The sequence below is a fragment of the Ursus arctos genome, unplaced genomic scaffold, assembly GCF_023065955.2.
Source record: "Ursus arctos isolate Adak ecotype North America unplaced genomic scaffold, UrsArc2.0 scaffold_4, whole genome shotgun sequence".
In the NCBI taxonomy this organism is placed as follows: domain Eukaryota; kingdom Metazoa; phylum Chordata; class Mammalia; order Carnivora; family Ursidae; genus Ursus; species Ursus arctos.
Genome location: NW_026623056.1, coordinates 2,714,844 through 2,737,343, shown reverse-complemented (window position 1 = coordinate 2,737,343; position 22,500 = coordinate 2,714,844). Strand labels below are relative to the sequence as shown.

Below are 22,500 nucleotides of genomic sequence, written 5' to 3'. Positions count from 1 at the left end.
GAACAATAAGAGACAATTTGAAGGACGCCTGGGTGGCTCAGTCGGTTAAGCATCTGCCTTCAGCTCAAGTCTTGATCCCAAGGTCCTGGACTGAGTCCCGCATCAGGGCTCCCTGCTCAGCGGGGAGCCTGTTTCTCCTTCTGCCTGCTGCTCCCCCTGCTTGTGCTAACTCACTCACTTGCTCTCTCTCTCTCAAATAAATAAAGTCTTTTAAAATAAATAAATAAATAAATAAGCAAGAGACAATTTGAGGGCCAATCCATTCTACTCAGAGATGGAGGGGTATGGAGGAGAATTCATGGACATTTAGAGAAATCATGAGGAATCACAACAGGATCTCGAAGGATCTAGAGACACACACATACATCATTCAGCTAAGAAGAGATGTAAATATGATATGCAATTATTTATTTCAAACCTTTGATTTCAATTATAAAATGTTAGTGTTGAAAGAGGCAGAGAAGACCACTGCGTTTTCCTCATATTTTACAGTCATCTTCGTCATTTTGGGGTGCTATAACAAACCACCATAAATGGAGTGGCTTAAACAGCAAGTGTACTTAGTCCTAGAGGCTGGGAAGTCCCAGATCAAGGTGCTGGCAGATTCGTTTCTGGTGAGGAACGCACATCTGGTGTGTAGACGGCCATCTTCTGTGTCCTCACATGGCAGAGACACAGGGCTCTCATGTGTCTTCCTCTTCTAAGGGCACCAGTGCTATCAGATTAGGGCTCCCACTCCTATGACCTCATTTGACCTCCTCATTGGCCCTATCTCCAAATACAGCCATGGGGTGGGGGCAGGGGAAGAGCTGCAATATATGAAATTTGGGGGACACACACATTCAGTTCATAACAATAGGTGCGTAACCAAGGACAGGAGAGGCAAAGTTGCTCATTCAAGGTCATGGAGTGGGCAGAGTCCATTGGAGATGGGCAAGCCAAAACCTGAAGAGCCTAAGGTTAGGGCAGGAGCCTGGCAGTGGGTGAGTTTGAAGAGGAAACTGACCTAGGAAGACTGAGCTCCCAGAGAACCCCCCCTTCCTTTGCTCCCCTGTGGCCGAGGGCCTGTCACCCTGCAAGTCGCAGTCACTTCCTTCCACTCCACAGTGTTCTTACTGACAGCCCAAGGTTCATGTTTGCTTTTTTACTGGCAACCAACACATCAGCTAACAGAAAATTCCAGCAGTTCTTCACTCATCTGTGTATATCCAACAATTACAAAGACACGCTCATTTTATTTCTTTGATTGCAGGATGAGAACAGAGACTTTTCATTCACTTTTTCCTCACCTCTTGCACGTTAAAATTCCACATTCTTCAAGGGGAAATGTAATTGAAAATGTAGATGAGAGATGCCTGGGTGGCTCAGTTGGTTAAGCATCCAGCTTCATCTCAGGTCATGATACCCCAGTCCTGGGATCAAGCCCCACATCAGGCTCCCTGCTCAGTGAGGAGCCTGCTTCTCCCTCTCCCTCTGTCCCTCTCCCCACTTGTGCTCTCTCTCTTCCTCTTTCTCTCTCTCTTGCTCACTCTCTCTCAAATCAATAAATAAAATATTTTTAAAAAGAAAGAAAATGTAGATGAACAAACTAAATTTTTGATTTAAATGCCACCATTAAGGTTTTTTCTATCCACTACCCATCTTTTTTTTTTTTAAGAAAGTAATTTTTGAACTTCATATCATTAATATAATAAAATAAAGGCACAGGGCCGGTGTGTGCTGTGGCCCCCTGGCCTGCGAAGTATCTTGTCTTCTTTTTCTCCTGAAGCTCGGGCTTTGAAGAGAACAAAGTAGCTCTGGAGTTTTCTCTTCCTTCCCCAGAATCATTATTATCTGAAGAGCAAAAAAATAAAGGTGAACGTTGCTTCACCACAGCACTTCTCAATCTCGCATGCCTGTTTCATCTTGTGGCAGCGGTGGCATTGTTCCCGGCTGTGGGGAGAAGAGGCTCTTACCTGGAGAGCTTAAGCAAAGAGTAATTTATTAATACTCACAGAAGAGTCCATAGGAATGAAAAGAAGTAAACAAAAGGAAGAAGCCCTTTAGGCAGGCTCGCAACAATAAAGCCACTATTCCCTGTAAGGGCCACCCAAAGAAACAGCCTTCTCTCTCAGCGCCCCTCACCCCCAACCCCTACCACCACCATCACCACCACCACCACCACCACCACCACTACCACCACCACCACCACGCCCAGCTTTAAAATTTCACACCTTCTACTGCTTTTTCTCACAGTCCCAGTTTATCCTGGGGTGAACTAGCCTGTCTCTGGTCAGTCGCACAGAAGATTAGAATCAGAAGTATATGATATGTCATTTACTAAACTGTAATCAAATATGATGGCTCCCTGGAGATGATCAAATGTGAAACTGGTTGAGATTTTCTGCTTGCAGTATAAATTCAGTACAGAAATGCCTATCTGGTGGTTTGTATCTGGTCACTTGCCAAGGAGCTATTTTTTTTCTCAGGTATAGACAATTATTCTTTCCACACAAAATCTTTTATTTTGACACATTTTAAGTGGAAATCCTTCTAAAGTGCGTAACAAGTTTTCATGACCCTACCAGTAGGGCAAACAAAACATAATTTAATTCGTTACCAATCTCAAGATTATTAGAGTGCATCCTGGTCTTTTGGATTAGGATGTTTTCTCACTGAAGAGCTGCATGGCCTCTCTTACGTGAATTGTGGCAAGCCAGGCAGTTGCTAGGTAGAAAGGACTCCTTAGTCGAAGGCTAGAGGTGGTCAGATACTTGGCCTCAGGACCTTCAACTGGGGTCCCGACATGATGTATTCTCAGAAGTTCTGGGAAAAAGTCCTATTTAACTCCTCCAGAGCAAAGACTTGGCATGCAACTGTAGCTACACCCAGAATTACAGATGGGGCTATCTCGTGATTCTGTGGGAAGTTTGCTTCTTTACTTGGCTTGCGCTGCACAGTATGTCATTTTCTGCCCACAACTTGGTGAAAGAGAACTTTTCTGTGCTCCTCTCCAAGCATGTGTGTGCAATGCAAAGCAAGCCTTGTGCAACTAGATAAAGGACAAAGGAATAAGATTATCTATTCTCCAAAAATACCTTGAGCAATACAACCTAAAGAATGCTATCTTCAAGCCTATGCCTATTTCAAGTAAATGTAATCATCACCACTCTTGAATTAAGTGGATAATAGAAGGTTCTAAACATTATGTTTTAAAGCATTAAGAAATAATTCAAACCTAGTCATAGTAATGATAGTTGTATAATTTGGACAAAGAGTTACTCTTTGAAGAATACAGATACTATAAATAATTAAAGTATCTAGAAGAGCGATACTAATTAAAACCCATTCACATACTTCCATACAGTTTGCTAGAACTATGTTTTGTTGCTAGATGTTGATAATGATATTTAAGAAAACATTATGAACAAAAAGAGATTTACAAAGGTTACAATTCATACCATCTAACCCTCCTTTCCCAACTTCCTGCATTGTAGACCGACTTCGCTTTCATTTTTTGAATACTAGGTGTATTATACAACACTTTGATATGGTTCAAAATCCTGTCCAGGATTTTAGCTCCCTTTTTCCTAATGAAGCTCACATTCATTGTCTTAGCATTTATTACTTTATCCCCTCTTTGACCCCAAATTATCTTTCCAACTTAGTTTCCAACCCTCACTATACAAACCTATACTGTCACATTATTAGACATTTCATCATTCCTTAAGAAAGCTTTGCACTGATCTTGGGCCGTTTCTAATGTCATCTTCTCTGTGAAGCCTCTGTGATCCCTCCAAATAAGAGATCGGTCCTTTATCTGAACTTCTGTAGTCCTTTGTACTTCCCATGTGGCATCCGTCACATACGGTGTTGTAGCATTATCTGTATCCATCTTATCTCTCTTACTATATTGTAAAGTACCTTAAAGGCAGAACGGGAGTTAATTTCTCATAGAACTATCACTCACAATACCTAACATGGCGCTTTACACATACACAGTGCAAGATGATCAAGTGATATTACATATGTATGCGGCAGGTCACTTTCAGTGGCAAAATAACAGAAACCTAATTCACACTGGCTTGGTTTCTAAAAGAGGAATGTATTGACTCATATAAATGGCCAATCCAGGGATGCAGCTGACTCCATGTATAAAAGGATTGAGGGGCTCAAAGAATGTCATTACTGTTATCTCTCCCCAACTCTCTGCTTTTTTCTATATCTCTTTGTCTTCATTTTTCAAGGAGATATTTTCCACATGGTTTTCAAGAAAGGCACATACAACCTCAGGTCACATACCCCAGGGAAGAGAACTATTGGCTCTTCCTGGGTTTCATAAAGTTACACCAGATATAGAACGAAAGCATAGTTTTTAAAGGGACTCAAAGACAAATGATAAGAAAGCATGCTGAACAGTAAAAAAACTGTGAAATTACACTAAAAAATTACAAATCAACTCGCTATGAATCTTACAGACTGACATAAGGGTTAGCCTTATCATTTTTAAATTTTAGTGAAATATCAAATCAGCAAGCATAGATTATACAACTGTCTATTATACTCAATAGACACAATGATATAAGAGCTAAACTTAACTACTGAGGAAATGTAGTCTAGTTGGTGGTTTAAAAAAATTTGATGCATGAAAATAGATGAATATAAGACATGGTATTAACCAAATGTTAAAAATTGCAACACAGGGGGTGCCTGGGTGGCTTAGTTTGTTAAGCATGTTTTCAGCTCAGGTCATGGTCTCAAGGGTCCAAGGATCAAGCTCTGTATTGGGCTTCCTGCTGAGTGGGGAGTCTGCTTCTCCCTCTCACTCTCCCTCTGTGTTCTCTCTCTCTCCTTGTTTCTCTCAAATAAATAAATGAAATCTTTTTAAAAAATTGCAGCAGATGATAACTTTAATAATAATTCAGAGAGGCGCCTGGGTGGCTCAGTCTGTTAAGCATCTGACTCTGGTTTCAGCTCAGGATGTGATTCTGGGGTTGTGAGGTCGAGCCCCTCATGGGGCTCTGCGTTGACCTCGAAGTCTCCTTGAAGATTCTCGCCCTCTGCCCCTCCCCCACTCATGCACCCACTCTCTCTGTCTCTAAAATAAATAAATAAAATCTTAGTAATAATAATAATAAAAATAACAATAATAACTCAGGAAAGATAGGATGATTGTGGAATAGAATGATCTTTGAAGGTTTTATAGAGGTTGGGAAAACTGTTTTGTTCAGTGAAAGATGGATTGTTTTTGAATTGTTGGAAGAGGGTAGGAAGAAATTAGGGTGGAAGGAAAGAAAATTAAATGGTCCAGAGGTAGGCATTCTATTTGTAGAGACATAATTGTAGACAACAGCTCAGTTATAATGGAGAATTCATGTCGAGAATGAGGTGAAGTGCTATAGTGAGGTTAGCTTAAAGCAGGTTTTGAATACCGGATCTCTGAGTTTGAATTTGATCTAGTTCTAATTTCTACTATATGTAGGTTTAAAGAAGAATTGAGAGGGAAATCTGACTGCAGGTGATGATAAAATTGGAGTTCAGCCTTTGGAATAATATTTCTACTGTGAAATAGGGGTCAACATTTCCATTTATGTGGGTTATGAGCTGCACAGCCCTAGTGGGCATGAATCACATTGTAGTCTCTTGGGGTTGTGCAGTGCACAACACTTGTAACAGTGTATGGCTATTAAAAAGAAACCCACAAGCCCAAGATGGAGTCATTTGACCCCAGAACAAGGACTTAGTTGCAATTTCAAATTCTCTAGGAGTAGACTTTTAAGCCAGTCAATTTAGAATTTTGTGGTCAGCACCAATGAGGTAATCTGTTACATGGGGCCTCTCTATCCCCCAAAGGAAGATGAGGTAATCCACCTAATAAATCCCCTGCCCTTCTCTGTAAGGGAAGGTGACCTTGCCTGGAACAATCCCTTCTTTTCTTTTGTTAATAACTTCTTGTCCCACCCCTCCTTCCTATAAAAACCTTCCATTTTGTACAATTCCTCAGAGCTCCTCTACTTGCTAGATGGAATGCCTCCCGATACATGAATCAATTAATAAAGTCAATTAGATCTTTAAAATTTCTCTGTTGAATTTTGTTTTGTTTTTTTTAACATGGTCAACCTGGATGACTTTCAGGAAACAAAAGAACATATCAGTTTAACATTGGTGGAACATAGGTAGGTGTCAAGTAGAACTTAAAGAGAAGGTTAAAAAGTGAGGACTAGATTATGGATTGCCTCAAATTTCAGGCTAAGAAATATGGACTTTGTTCTGTGTTTAATGCAGGGGAGAAATTGGGGAAGCCATTGAACAATTCTGGATAGAATAGTGAAGTTGCAATCAGTGTTTTAGGTGAATTAAATTTAGGCTACAGGTTGGGGACGTATTCAAGGAGTAGAAATTAGCAAACAGTTAACAAGTAAAAGATCATTTGAGTAGTGCAGAGAAAGTGGACCATAAGCTAGAAAGCAAAAGGGAGATTTGGGAGGTGTTTTATTTTGGTTTGGTTTTGGTTTTTAAAGAAAAAGAAGGAAAGGCAAGAAAGAGGGATTTTATGAATCTCTTATGAAAGAAATATGCGCCCTGAGACCTATTATTATTATTATTTAGGTAGAGAATAAAGGACCAAAATTACATTTCTTTCAGATCCCTCCCAATGACTCTACTGCTGGCAGTTGTACAGCTTTTTACAGTAATTTCAAATATATTCTTCCATTTGGGTATAGATACTTCTTGAAATCATGAAATTAAACAATGTCCTACGCGTATATAAAAAAATCACATCTAAAATATAGAAATTGTGATTCATTACCGACAATAAAGTACAGTTTAGAATTCTAATGACAACTCTCCCTATGTTGATTTGAACCAGAAAAGAATGAATGGGTGGTGGCATCAGCATGTCAAAATCAGACTTTTCACGTGTTTTGGATCCCATTCTTCTTCAGGGATCTTGTTCCCTATCTTTCCTCCTTCCATCACTGAGTTTCCCTTCAGCATTTCAGAAAAACATTCTTTAACCATCCTGGGTCATCTCCTCACTTTCCATCAGTCCAAGCTGCTGGTAGAGCAAGTGTACATTTCTTGTCTCTATCTCCTTTGCACTCAGTCACTTCTCCGTTCATCCCACCTCTGCAACTTTTCCCTCTGAAGATAACACAAACCTCCTATTTGTTATTTCTATTGGGCAGTTTTCAGTATTTACCATCTTTGACCTCTACAGTGGATAATAGTTTTCCTTTCCTTCATTCTTGAAACTCCTGCCTTGGGTTCCTGGTCTCATTCTGTCTGAACGATGTTGCCTCTATGCCCTTGACTTTCTTTTGTCCTTTCATGTTAATAATCCATCCTTCACACTCTACTCTTTCTTATTACACATGCTTTATCTGGGGAATTTCATTCACTCCTTCTACAGCTTGTATACCGATAGCTGTCAATTCTATATCTCTAATCCAGATCTAAAGCCCTATGTTTACAAGTGGATGTTCCATAGATGCTCTACAAAACATGTCCAGCACTGAGCTTCTTACCAGTACCTCAAGTCCCTTCTTCCTTCCCTATTCTCTTCCAAATTGATGGAACCACCATTTACGCAAGGAACTATGATAGAAAACAGAGCTATCCTGAATTCTTTTCTTCTCCATCCTCCGTGCAATAGTTAATTTTATGTGTCAACATGATTGAGCCACAGGGTACACAGATATTTGATTAGACATTTCTGGTTGTGTCTGTGAGGGTGTTTCTGGATGAGATTAACATCTAAATTGGTAGACTTCATAAAACAGATTGCCCTTCCCGTATATAATCTGTGAAAGGCCTGAATAGAATAAAAGGCTGAGTAAGAAAGAATTCTTACTCTTTGCCTTAAGGTCTTCAAGCTGAAATGTCAGTCTTCTACCTTCAGACTCAAACTCAGCTTGAGACGTACATCAACTGCTCTCCTGGGTCACAGGCCTTTGGACTCAGACTGGAAATTTACCCTCAGCTTGCTGATTGTGGATCTTGAACTTCTCAGTCTCCGTAATCACATGAGACAGTTTTTGGAGTACATCTCTTACTTTTGGTTTTCTTTCTCTGGAGAAACTGACTAGTTCAGATTTGGGTACCAAGAGTGGATCTACAGGACCACAATTCTAAGGATGAGTTTTCTGAATTAGTTCTGAGGTTTCCGAAATTGGCTCTTCAATCTCATTAGATTGAAAGATGGTAATGACCATATTTCCAGTAGTGAAAAGAGCGCTGATAGTCCCTTGCAAGATCTGGCAACAGAGGGGGGTGGGGGAATGGGATAGACCGGTGATGGGTAGTAAGGAGGGCACATATTGCATGGTGCACTGGGTGTTATACACAACTAATGAATCATCGAGCCTTACATCGGAAACCGGGGATGTACTGTATGGTGACTAACATAATATAATAAAAAATCATTAAAATAAAAAAAAAAAAAAAAAAAAAAAAAGATCTGGCAACAGAGATATGCAAAATATCTTCATTAGATATTCTAATCAACCACTTATAAGAAATAAGGAGTTTGGTGACTGCATATGTGATACTTTCAGACATTTTTGGAAATCTAATGAATTTAATGAGGTCGTTGATTGCTCCTAATGTTGCTGGAGAAGTGATGAAAGAAAGGATGAGCTCAGGGATGTGAATTCTCAGTTCAAGTGTCACATAAATGACCTAAACACTTCTGTGTGTGCCCTAAAGGAGACCTTTATCTCCTGTAGCCTCAGGGCTGAGATTGTTGAAAATCAAACACAGAATTTCATCCTGCAGTTGGCTGAATTATAACACTAGTTGAACTCCCAGCTCTACAGGGTGTCTACTGTTCAAATGAGGTCATTGATTGGTAAAGAATAGAATCTTGTAAATTGGAATGGACCTGTAGGAAGAGCCTGATGAGGCTGGGGACATTGAACCTCTAAATTCTGGCTAGTCTTCTTTCCCAGTGGAAGTGGCCTCCTCACTCCCAGTGGTATTGTCTTCTCTAACTCGCCCTTACTCCCCATTGGAGGGAATTAACTCTGCATTGCCTGAGGAAACTGTAATGCTACGCAATACAAAGCTGATTCTCCTTAGGAGCCACATCTACTGCCCCCCTTTGCTTCTAGATCTATAACTAGACTCAAATTCCAGAAGGTCCCTAAGGATGAGATACGAAGTGTGACCTCTGAGGAGGTTGCTACACTCCAAAAGAATTATGTGACTTTTCTAACTTATGTAGATTAAAATCTGGAAAACATGTATGGGAATGGATACTGAGGGCACGGGATAATGATGGAAGAAGCAGAGTTGGATCAGGTTGATATTATCAATACGGGCTTACTAAGCAGAGATCCCGGATTTAACGTTGTAGCTCAGGGAGTTGGAAAGGGTTTTAACAGTTTTAGCTGATTGGATGAACATGGACCAAAAGGTGGCCTACTATGAGCAAACTAGAAACACTTGACTTACCTTGCTTAAATGTAGAGGGAGGGATTCAAATGCTTAGGAAGTTTGGAATGCAGATTTGTAAAATTAGTGGATTTGTCAGTTAAAACTTACCCACTCTGAGAGTCCAGGTGACATACCAAAGTCCAGAAGACACCTTTCACCACTACTCTGAGAAAAAAATTGTGAATAGAGCCCTAGTATCCTTAAAGAGCTCTGTAATCACTCTTCTTTGTAGGCCAGTCCTTATAGTGGGGACTACAGTCACAGAATCAGGAAACCTAAATGCAATGGGAGTAATTGGATCCTGGGGTAGCAAGGGCCAAATGGTAGCACTCAACCACCAAGGGCAAGGTGGGCATGGTTACCATAATGGATAGCAGTTAAGCAGCAATCAGAATAGTCTGACTTGCATAAAACCGTGGCATTGGCTGGTTGATCATGGTGTTCCAAGAAGTGAGATATGTAGGAAGCCTGCTAAATTCTCACTTGATCTATCACAACAGAAAAGTTTTAGGTCAAATAGCAAAAGTCTAACCTGAATCATAAAAATAGAGTCATGGCTTCTCAACCAATTCCTGGACTTGATCAGTTTTTAGACCCAGAACCCCTTGAATAGAGAAGACACTGAGTCCCCTTGAAACAGAGTCCCTGTACACCACCAAAAATGTGTAATCTTTCTTTAACCCTTCACCCAAAAGGACCTCCAGGCTTTTACTAGGGTAACTGTGCATTGAGGAAAGAAAATAGTGAAAACTTTCAGGGACGACTAGACACTGGCTCTGAACTGACACACTAATTCTAGAAGACCTGAAATATCACTGTGATTCACTAGTTGGAGGAGTGGCTTATGGAGGTCAGGTAGTCTGGGGACTTTAGCTCAGTTCCCTTACGGTGGGTCCGTGGGTCCTTGAACCCATCCTGTGCCTATTTTTCTGGTTCTGGGATGCATAACTGGAACAGATACAATTAGCAGCAGGTGGACTCCCCACACTGGCTCCTTGACCTGTGGAGTCAGGACTATGGTGGTGGGAAAGGCCATGTGGGACCCTTTAGAATTGCCTCTAACTAGGAAAACAGTCAACCAAAGCAATATTGCATTCATGAAGGGGCTGCAGAGCTTTGTGCCAGTATCAAGGATGCAGGTATGGCAATCCCATGACATTCCCATTCAACTTACCTATTTGGTCTATGCTGAAGACAGATGGATACTGGATCATAACAGTAGATGTGTAAGCTTTAACCAGGTGGTGACTAACTGTGGCTGTTATACCAGCTATGGGTTCAAATTGCTCGAGCAAATTAACACACCCCCTGATATCAGATATGCAGCTATTGATTTGGCAAATGCTTTTTCTCCATACCTGTTAGGAGAAACCAGCAGAAGCTACCCTTCATGAACTGGATGTTATCTGACCCGCCAAGCCATGAAGTTAACATGTACAGCACTCCACCAACAAATAGAAATGGTATGTATGTGGTGTGTTTTAAATGTACTGAGACTCATTTTTATCTCAGAATATGGTCCATTTTGGTAAATGGTCCATAAGCACTTAAAAAGAATGTGATTCTGTTTTTGAGTGGAATGTTCTATAAATGTCGATTAGGTCTTGTTGGTTGATAATGTTGTTCGGTCTTTTATATGCTTACAGATTTTCTAGCTATTCCTTTTATCAAGTACCAGGAGAAAAGTGCTGAAGTTGTGGATTGGTTTATTTCTCTTCGTTCTATTAGTTTTTGCTTCACGTATTTAGAAGGTCTAGTATTAGGCACATAATCATTTAGGATTATTAGTTCCTCTTGATAAATGGACCCCTTTATCATTATGAAATATTTGTCTTTATTCTTGATAATATTTTTCCTCTAAAGTCGACTTTCTCTAAAAAAATGAAAAAGTAAAATAAAATCTCCTTTCTCTACTATTAACATAGCCACTCCATCTTTATTTTGATTAGCATTCTCATGGTCTATTTTCTCCCTTTTTAGGATTTTAACACTTTTTATTTTGAAGTAATTTTAGACTAACAGAAAAATGGCAACAATCGTTCTCATGTACCCTTTACCAACTTTCCCTAACACGGAATGTCTCGTCAGTCCCCTGGGGTTGTCTCCTGTTGGGGATATGGCCGCACCCCACCTGGGCTCCTCCTTCTCTGTGCGGTAGCCTTCTCGTGCCAGACAGTAAGCAGTTAGAGCGGCCATCAGGTTCACCTCTTGTGTTTCCTCTCTCTCTAAAATCACTCCTTCCGGATGCCTTAGGGCTGAACCATTGTGTCATGTATTTTGTTTAGTTTTTTAGTTATTTCAGGCCATGATGTAAATCTGGACCCCTTAAACAGTACTTTGTACCTTGTTTTTTTCTCATTCAGCATTCATCATATTATGGGGTATTCTTTACGAACACCTATTCAGCAGGTATGTCACTGCCCCACGCATATTTGCTGGAAAACCTTCGCCATTTTCCTTCCCCCCGGGCTTCTGGTGTGCTTCACTCCTGTGGTAGCCAGTACCTGGGACTTGGGCTGCTGTGGCCACTTTGTTGTTTGCACAGAGGACGGGGAAATTTCTGGGACTTTATGCCCCTCAACCAAACCCTTAATTAATGACTCCGTGGAGCAGTAATATAAATACACCCGCTCTCTTGCTCCCTATGGGAACAACTCTGAGGTGTGATCTACACTTTTTCCAGAGCTCCTCTGAGTGAGCAGAAGTTACCTTGGGACTGCTCATTTGCCATCCTTCCTGCTATCCTGACTTTTCATGAGAATTCTTCCTAATAACCTTCTTCCACATGAAAGCTTTCTTCAGGGTCGCTTTCTGAAGATTCCAAGCTAAACAACTAGTTTTGGTATCTGCTTAATATTTCTTTTAGAGATTTGGGACCCAATTCCAGCATGGAGGTATGCTCCTCCCAGCCACAACACCAAGCAATTCTTGGACACCAGCAGGCAATCCAAGAATTCAACTCAAGTCTGATCCTATCTAGGGGTGCCTGGCTGGCTCAGTGTCTGCTTTCAGCTGGGGTCATGATCCCAAGGTCCTGGGATCAAGCCGGCATCGGGCTCAGCGGGAAGCCTGCTTCTACCTGCCACTCCAAATGCTTGTGCTCTCTCTCTTTCTGTCAAATACATAAAGAGAATTAAAAAAAAAAAAGTCTGATCCTATCTACCTGGAGATAGCATCGGATTTCACAGGTTGAGGGCTCAGTCCCACAAGACTGTACTCCCAGTCCCAACCCCTTCAGATACTTGGCTCAAGCCTCAGGCTCTTACATGTGTTTCTGACCAACCTGTTACAAATTGAAGGTTCCAACAACCTCCCCCTTAAATTTGACTAATTTGCTAGAGCAGCTAAACAGAACTCAGGAAAACACTTAGGTTTACCAGTTTATTAAAGGATATGATAAAAGATACAAATCAACAGCTAAATGAAGAGATCCATAGGGCAAGGTATGAGGAAAGGGTGGGGGGCTTCCATGCCCATTCTGGGCATGCCACTCTCCCCAAAGCTCCACCTGTTTACCAATCAGGAAGCTCTCTGAAATAAAGGACCAAAAAGCTGCCTTAGGTTTTTCTGGAGGCTTCATTACATAGTCATAATTGCCTAAGTCATTGCCCATTGGCTGATTCAATCTCCAGCCCCTCCCCCTGACATTGGGGATGGGACTGACAGTTTCAATACTTTAATTACACGTTTGGTCCTCCTGGCAACTAGTTCCCTACTTTTGACCTTGGGTTGGGCCCAAAAGTCACCTTCATTCTTAACAAGACACCCATTTCACCTTTATGGCTCTGAAGCATTTTCAGGAACTGTGGATGGAGACCAAATATATCTGAGAAATATATTTTGGTCATCTGAATGACCAAATGTATATTTCTTATAAATCATTATATCGCAATAGTCTATTCTTTCTATATACTATAAATTATAAATATATAAATTATACTATAATTTATTTAACCATTTCCAAATAGTTCAGCATTTAGTTTGTTTCTACTTTTTTTTGCAATAACTAATTTTGTGATAATTATCTTTGTTTCATTGTTGTTGTTGTTGTTGTTGTTGTTTTAAGTTTATTTACTTATTTAAGTAATCTCTACCCTCAACATGGGGCTCAAACTCAGGACCCTGAAGTCAAGAGTTGCATGCTCTACCGACTGAGCAGGCCAGGCACTGCTTGTGATAATTATCCTTGCATGCAAAAATTTTTTCTTGAGTTCTAGACTACTTTCTATGGATAGATTCCTAGAAGAGAAATTATTGAAAAAAGGTATGAGTATTTTATGGTCCTTGATCTGAATTGCCAATTTGCCTTTCAGAAAATGTATCAATTCATAGTTTCCTTTGCAGAATATCTTTGTTTAAAATATTTTTGAGGGGTGCCTGGGTGACTCAGTCAGTTGGGTGTCTGCCTTCAGCTCGTGTCATGATCCCAGAGCCCTGGGATCAAGTCCCGAGTCAGGCTCCTTGCTTGGCAGGGAGCCTGCTTCTCCCTCTGTCTATTGCCCCCCATGCTTGTGCTCTCTCTCTCTCTCTGACAATTAATAAAATCTTTAAAAAAAATATTTTGACTACATGAAGCCACTCTTAATGTAAACTTTTTTAAAAACCTTGCTTTTTTTATTAGTTATGAGATTATTAGTATTGTTTTCATTTCTGTGATTACTGAGATTGAATCCTTTCTCACATATTTACTGGTTGTTTACCTGCCCATGAATTACCTGCTTATGAACTCTTTCTGAACTATTATTTGTTTATGAACTTTGCAACTTTTTATTATCCTAGTGTTTTAGCAATATGCATACAATTATATAAAGTTGTTAGGTCTGTGTAATTTACACAATCTATTTAATCTATGCAAATATTCTCTGTATGTGTCTGCTTTTAAACTTTTTAGTAATGTTTGAAGTGTGACAATTTTGAATTTCAAGTAATCCAGTGTATTTATTTCTTTTCATTTCTGATTTCTCCTAAGGCTTCCCTACTTAGAAATTACACTACATTTAAAATCAGATAAATTTTATTCTACATTTTTCCCCAGATTTTTTTCTTTCTTTCCTATCTCTCTATCTTATAAATTCCCCCATTACGTATTTTACAATGGACAACACTGTATGCTGAGTTTATTCACTCACTCAGTGAAAAGGTGTTCAGTGTTTACTAGGTACTAGACAGAGCGCTAGAGACATCGTCGGTAAAGGCAGATGTTGAAAGGGACACTGAAGTCACATCTGAAGATGATGCAGGCTGGCTGGGTCTGAGGACCCAGAGGGGTCCCGCAGGACCAGCCAAGAACGTCCTTGACTTCTTAAGCAGAATAAAAATCAACCTAAGCTGAAAGGAAGTGAGAGCAGATTTTATTAAAGATAGAGAGAGAGTGTAGAGACAGAGCATCTGAGAACCTCAGAAAGGAAAGAAGAATGAATTTTATCTCTACTTGGGGCCTGGGGTTTTATTGAGGGTTGTGGTCCAGTGCACAGTATCTTCTCAAGCATCCAGGCACACAGACGAGGGTTTAGGTGCTCTCCATAAGTCACCTATGCCCTGGAGCTAAGGGTCTTGATGGGTCGGTGGTCTTGGAAAACATTCATGATGACCCCACCCAGTCACTCCTTAGATGTTATTTATTGTGCTGGAAGACTCAAAAAAAGAAAATCATTACATCCTTGACTTTTACAAAGAGGACATACACTATCTGTTTTATAAGGCACATGTAAGGTGGGGGTGTAGGTCCTAGCAAGAATAGAAGCAGAAAAAGAAGCAAAAACAGTTTTCATGGGGTTGCTTTAGTTTCCCTGTCCCAAAGTCACTCAGTGAGACAGTTCACTTAATTCATTACTGATGGTGGAAGAGAAAGAGGGAATATGTGTGTGAAATGGCTGCCCAGGGCTGGGTATTTAACCCACCTTTTCCATGGTATATCAACTCACTCCTTAATAGAAAAACAGATCTTATGATCAGGGATATGTTCAACAATGTTAAAACCAACAAATGAGTGGAAAGCATCATTATCCTGAAGCGAATAGATTTTCATGAATTATTGAAAATATCCACCTTTTTTCCCTCTTTATCTGATTACTTAAAAGTAGCAATATACAACAAATCATTTTTTCTATAAACATTTTAACATGATTGCAATAATATTACTTATGCAATTTCGCATTCTCCTTTGTGCATTTAGTGTTACAAAACATTTGTAAAAGTCATAAACTACTTAGTAAACATATCTAACAGTTATACATAAAATGTTTTAAATGGACCAATTACTGTTATTCAAAGCAGAGTCCATTTTTCTTCTTAAATAAATACATACTGTTTTACAGATTCTCTATTTGGGATATTATCATACAATCATGTCCATTTTGGGGGGTGTGCACATTTAATCAGAGTGAATTAATACAAGTACACACCACCTTAGGCCTTCAAACAAATTTCTTTTTCAATTAGCCAGGCAATCCTTTCAATTTTCTTCCTCTTAGTGACTCTTAAGACCATCCATTCTATAATTTATTGAGCCTCTAAAATGGAAAATGAACTATAATAGGGCATTGCCTTAAGAAATAACGTTCCAGACATTCCAATGTATTTAATGTGGCACTTCAAATCTTTAACGTATTCCTCTCTACTAGCTCCTTGAAGAAATTCTTGTGTGTGCTAATCCAAAAACAAAAGCCCCACAGCAAACTTTCCCTCAACCCCTCCTCAGCTCCACCCAATCTATCTTCCTTTACAGGCAAACTATCGAAAGCAGAGTTCATCTTCCTACTCCTCTTCCCTTATTTACCTGGCACCTGTTTATTCCCCAGCGCACTGTAATCTTCCACCCCAGCCCTTATCAGTTCCTTCTATGGCCTCCTTGTAGGCTTTATTTCAACGTCTTTTCAGTAGTTGTATCAACAACACTCAAAGTTCTCTTCTTAGTACCTTTGGTTTCCCTGTCACTTCTCTCACATACCTTTTCTTGACCACCAACTCCTCCTTTTACCGCACTAGTCATTCCAATGTACGGTATCAGCCCTTAACTCCATTTAACCAACTCACTGGATGACTGGATGACAGGAGACTTTCCCCTCTGTCAGTCAGCCTCTCCCCTGTGCACTTCAGGGCTGAAGACTCCTGGCGCTTACACTCATCTCCGCTTGGCCCGCGTCTGCCTACTGAACTGAAGGCCTCATAGAGACTAGTGGTTTGTTCTAAAAGCAGTTTATGCAATTGCACTTGCTATTTTAATTATGTAATTTAATCAACTGCTATGTAAACTAATGAAATATGAGAGTGAAAAAAATAAAAGAGTGTTTCTATGAAAACTGAGATAAGTGATTTGGAAAAGCTCCATAATGGCTGGTATCAGAAAGACAAATCGCGGTCAAATTAGGTGAAAAGCAAAACCAAGAAAAAACTCCTTCCAATCTAGACATACTGACATTGATGACCTTACCATACAAATATCCTGAAGATCTTGCCCCACTCACCGAAGCTGAAACTGGAATCTGAACGATGTTCTTTGGCTTAAGTGGCTGAGCTGAGCTCCAGGCAGCAACATATCTGCACACAAATCAAAGGCCTTGCCCTGCATCAAAAGAGAATGAAAGCAAAGTAACATTTCTATGTTTTAGGGGTCTATGCATTCCTTTTCTTTTTTCCAGCTTGAACTACCTCTACTGATTAAGCGATCCTATTGCCTTGTCTAACAGGCCTCCTTCTCTAGAAATCATGATTACAACATGAGGCCTCTTGTTCTCTTGCTCTGCTCTCTCCTTGAGTAATTGAATTTCCAACCAGAGCTTCGATTTAGCCTTTAAATAAACAAGTACTAAATCCATGAGCTCTTCACCAAAAGGGTCCATTCATCATTATAGCCTCCACCATCCATTTCCCTCCCCGCATTGTGCCTTGCACACAATAACTGCTTGAGAAAATTATTGACATATAAAGCATAATGAAAACATTAGTCCATAAATTATAACCCAAGACTTAGAAATCTAGCTTGAATAAATGGATTACAAGAAAAGTCCTTTGTTTTAAGGTCATAACTCATCCCTTCTCAACTATTAAAGAAGCTCAGTTAATAATTATGATTGGAAAATTACCATTTTAAACTGGGTAGCTGATTTTTTTCTTAATCAACTGTTAGTTTTCCAGAAATGTACAAATTTAGGTCAACAATGACAAGTATCACTACAGCATTCAATTTTATCTAAATGAAGTCCAAAGTTTGCCTTCTCTCTTGAACCCCATGGGCTTATTCTCTCCGAAGCTAGGCAGCACAGATATGATTACCCCTTGCATTTTACAGATGAGAGAATTGAGGTCCTAATAGTTACTGATTTACTGTGGACCTCATCGACAGTTTGTAACTTAAATGGGATTTGTATCCTGGCCATAGGCTTCTTGAGTCACCTCTTGAATGCTCCTGAACACCTTTACAATTGGGCAGAAGAATCAGGAACTAAGTAGCAGAAAGTGAAACTCTTCTGTCCATTAAGTATGACTCATCTGCTCACCAGCCTGTCCAGGATTATGCCATTAGAGTTCAGTCCTTTGGCTTAACATATTTTCTCACAAAATTCTTGAGAGCAATATTAAGTTAATAATTCATCCTCTAACATCTTCCTATTAATTAATGTATCCAATTCGCTTTCCTTTGAATAACTGATTACTTGAATGACAGTAATAGGTATTTTGAGGAAGATTATTTTAGGTTTTTGTCCTTTGTCTTCAAGAAGGGAAGGACAATGTTTATGTGTGTAGGTGGGTGTTAGGGAGTGAAGGGCATAGTCCTAGACAAGGATCCTGGGAAACAAAAGGAGATTACGAGGATGTTGGATCACATTTGAAGAGTTCACTAGAGAATAGAATGAGAAGGAGCGGAGTGAGGGAAGACATGTGTTTTTATTTCACAATTTTAATGTGAGTTGAACTTAATGCTGAGGTAACTCGGCTCTTAATGATTCCTTCCTTCCTTCCTTCCTTCCTTCCTTCCTTCCTTCCTTCCTTCCTTCCTCCTTCCTTCCTTCCTTCCTTCCTTCCTTCCTTCCTTCCTCCTTCCTTCCTTCCTTCCTTCCTTCCTTCCTTGGTAAAACCATTGATAGTATATCCCTTCGTTTTGACTCAAAACATCTCTGTAACTAGAGCATAAAAAACATTTATGGAGCAGATTATGATTTCCCTTAGGAACAGTTCTGAAATTGAATGTTGAATTTCTGACCCAGGACTTCGCATTGGCTATATCATAAATATGATCAGCCATGTCTCATGACAATTAAGAAATTACTAAACATGCCTATCATATAACATTAAAATTTAATTACCAATTTTATAAAATGGTCATGGATAAACCAAGCACGTCTTTTATACAAAGCAATCCAATAAACTATGCATTTTGGGGGAACATTAAAAATGTCATGTTTCACTGGCTGCTGATCTTCCCACGGTCTGTTTGTCTGAAGTCTCTGAGTTACCGAAGACAGTGAGCTGGCGAAAAGCTGCCTGAACGAGCCAAAGGAAGATTTGGGAAGTCCACCAGAGTCTTACATGTGGCCCCTTTCCATATATTCTAATATTCTATGCAACTATTTTCTTAAAGTAATATGTTAGCTATAACAAACATTAAGCAACGAATTCAAATAATTGCTTGTGCACCTTAGAATTTGCAAGAGTTTATGGTATGCTAGACTGTCCTGCTTTAGAAGGATGTTAAAGACGTTTGAAATGATAGCTCTTATTTCTTTAGTCTAGCTACACATCTACACATTTAGGGCCTCCTAAGTAATTTTCATTTTTTAATTATGAAATAATTTTCATACGTTGTTAGTCTGCTAACAATTACTACCTGGTCATTAGCAAAATTTTATGGAAATGGAGTTTCAAAACATCCCTCAAAGAATCCTCAAAAAACAGAATGCCTTTACCTCTCAAAGTACACATGGGTGGCAAGCAGGAAGCTATGTGTTAATTAGGTGATAGCAAATGGGTGAAGTGGCAAAAAGGCAGAGATGGAAAGTGTAGTTTTCTACAGTGGAAAAAGGATAGTTGATTTCTGCAAAATTTACACAAAAAGGCTAAAGCTGTACTTTATGAATACTGAAAGGCCATTTGCAATTTTATTTTTTTTTATTGAGATATAATTGACATATAACACTATATTCGTTTCAGGTGTATGACATAAGAAATGAACACCACAATAATTCTAATTAACATCCATTGCCACAGTTACAAATTTAAAAAAAAATAATTTAACATTTACCACCTTTTCTTAGGTGTTGATGTCTTTTGCAAATTATTGAATTCAATTTGAAGTAAGGAGATTTAATTGAAAAATTTCACAGACAATAGGAACTACTTACTCTAGGATAGATCATCTATTTTTACAAATTATATCCCTCAACTATGTTTTTCTTGCCTTTCCCTATTTTGAAAATGAACAAATTTTATTGAAATGACAAATTTAGTAAAACTGGAAAGAATGCTAAGGTTCCCAAATATTACCTTAGTCCCTCTCAAATGTAAGACCTCGAATCTTTAAGTTAATTTCTTCTTGCCTTAGAAAAAAAATATTAAACTGGTGAAATACCTCAGGATATATAATTTTTAAATTATATATATTGTTAAATATATGGCATATAGAAATATATATATTTTTAAAATGATAAATAAAAATAAAATAGAACTAACAACGGACCTCACAAGACCAGTAGAAATAGCTCATCTATTACAAGTTCTACCCAAAGGCGATGTTATGTAAATTCAGTTTGTAGGCCCTGGGTGGCTTCCCCAACGTCGGCCTCTCAAAAGCTTTATACTGATATTTTTAAGAAACTAGCAGTATACTTCACCTTGGAAAAGTAATTTTATAAAGACACTGCCATTAGTGATTTTATGTACTTCGACATACCCTTCCTGAATTTGAAATAATGGGTAAGTCCAGGTAATAATTTTTGTTCTCTTTCAAATTTTATGACTAAAATATTGAGTTGTGTTTTATGGCCTACATTTATTATATTCTGTCGAGTCAGCCAGCAGCTTTAGGCAAAGAATACCTTTGGAGTCTGAAATCAGATGCAAAGGAATCAGAGGTTTAAAATGAGTTATCATGTATTCCAGAAGCATAAGAATTTTCCGGAGATTTTGAAATACAACTAAATGCTGCATACTGTGTTATGTATGAATAATAATTTTTCAGTCCTCTGTACAATTTCTTCCTTCCTTCCTTTCTCTCTCTCTTTCCTTCCCTTCCACTCTCCCTTCCTTCCTTTCTTTTCAGTTAAGATAATTTTCTCTCCTAGTATGGGCCAGGATTATTGCTATAAAACTTCATTTCCTCCAGAGTAGTTTTGGTAGTATTTTTGGAGGAAGAGTTTATTTAGCAAATTGTACATTGATAATGTTAAGGACTTTTTATAAAGAATTTTAACAAGGTTTCAGGAATTATTCAGTCTCATTTTTAAGAGTAAAACTGAAAGAGGGAAATTTAAACAGTGGTAGATTGAATAAGTGAGGCTGTATAATATCTGTATGACAGAACAAAATTCTAAAACTTCCTTAAATCTTTTTCTTTTTAAACCAGGTTCTCATTTTAACTGACCAGACACAGTTGTTAATATCACTTATTTAAAAAGAATGAGAACTTGGCTTCCACAGGAGAAAGAGAGAAAAACAGCAGGATTCTAACCTAGATCTAATCCTAACTTTCTTCGTGTCGTAGGTCCTAGAGCTGTCACAGTCCCTTTAATAAACTTTCATTTTTTTACCAAACTGTGAGGCCAATACTTAATCTGGGTGTGATAAGTGTATTTGTAAATAAAAGCATTTTGAACAATATAATTATTGTTATATTGTAAGTTATTACTTATTAGGGAAAAGCAGATACCAGGCAAACTTTGTTTTCGTGGTACTGTAAATGTCATAGGCTAGCTAGGTTATAATGAGGTTTATTTTATGGTTTTAGCACTCTTTAATTTCAGAGTCTACCTAAAAAAGTTCTTCACCAGGGACCATCTTTATGTTTAATTTGGCTATGCAGATCTACTCTCATTTGGAGTGCTCATTGGCTATTATTGATAGTGATAACTAAAGTCTGGTTAGAATATCATAAAAATTATGCAGTATAAAATAAATTCCATGGCACTTCTGAGGCATTTGAGAAATAATTTACTTTCTTAGAAGTCAGGTCAAGAGCAGAAACAAAATTATCATTTATGCCTAACCTCAATTTTCCCCCTCAAGTACATAAAAAGAACAAAAGCACTGTTTTCTTTGAATTTGATTTTCTTTGAAGAGGGTTGTGGTTATTACGTTTTACTTTGTTTTACATAGGAAACCTTTGTTGGCCCTCAAAATGTAATTTAGCAATGTAACTGATGTATTTTTGCTACCAATCAAGCAAATACATATGACAAAATGTATGCATACTTATTTCAGCCTCTGAGATTTGTTTTTAAATTATTCTGTTTGAAGCCCGGGGAAGAATATGAGATCATTTCTTTCCCCTCTGCCAAAGGCAAGCTGATTTCCCCAACCCATGTGGACAGTTGAGCAGTAAGTCTAGCGTGTTAGCGTGCCTGAGTCTCCCGACTCGCGTCCTGCCATCCGTGAGCACACACGCATTCACGCTAGCACGCGGGATGGGGCAAGAGTCAACTGGCAAGACATCTCCGGTTGGGCTACGCAGATTATGCTGACGGTGTAGCCGTCCCGTGTGTCTGCCGCATCTGCCCACCGGCTGGGGAAAGAAAGAAAGGGTATCCGGCAGAGTGTAAGCAGTTGCGTCCACCCACTCTCCCACTTATATACACTGTACTCCTCTCCCCACGTGCATTCCGAGTGCTGGATCACACACACACTCACTTGCACTCTCACACACGTGCGCACCGTACCTCGCCCAGCCGCAAGCCAGGACACGGCGCCGCGGCACCCCAACCTCCCCGCCCCTGGCTCTGCGGCCTCGCCCCATCCACCCGCGCTCCACGTGGGCGCACCCCGGCGCCAGGCGGCCGCTCTGCCCACGGAGCCCCCCCTTCACGGGCCCCCGCAGTGGGAGGGAAGGCGCGGCCCCGGGGTCGGACGGACAAAGCGGGCGTCCAATCGAGC

The 22,500-nt window shown here is 39.5% G+C and overlaps 1 long non-coding RNA gene across 1 annotated transcript; it reads right to left on the bottom strand.

Annotated features, from left to right (window-relative positions):
• Nucleotides 1-393: 393 nt before the first annotated feature.
• LOC123001072 (uncharacterized) lies at nucleotides 394-22,386 on the bottom strand. Its single transcript, XR_006409594.3, has 3 exons — nucleotides 22,287-22,386; nucleotides 16,850-16,981; nucleotides 394-1,833 (listed from the first exon to the last, which is right to left on the bottom strand). It is a non-coding gene; the product is annotated as an uncharacterized LOC123001072 (long non-coding RNA).
• Nucleotides 22,387-22,500: the final 114 nt, after the last annotated feature.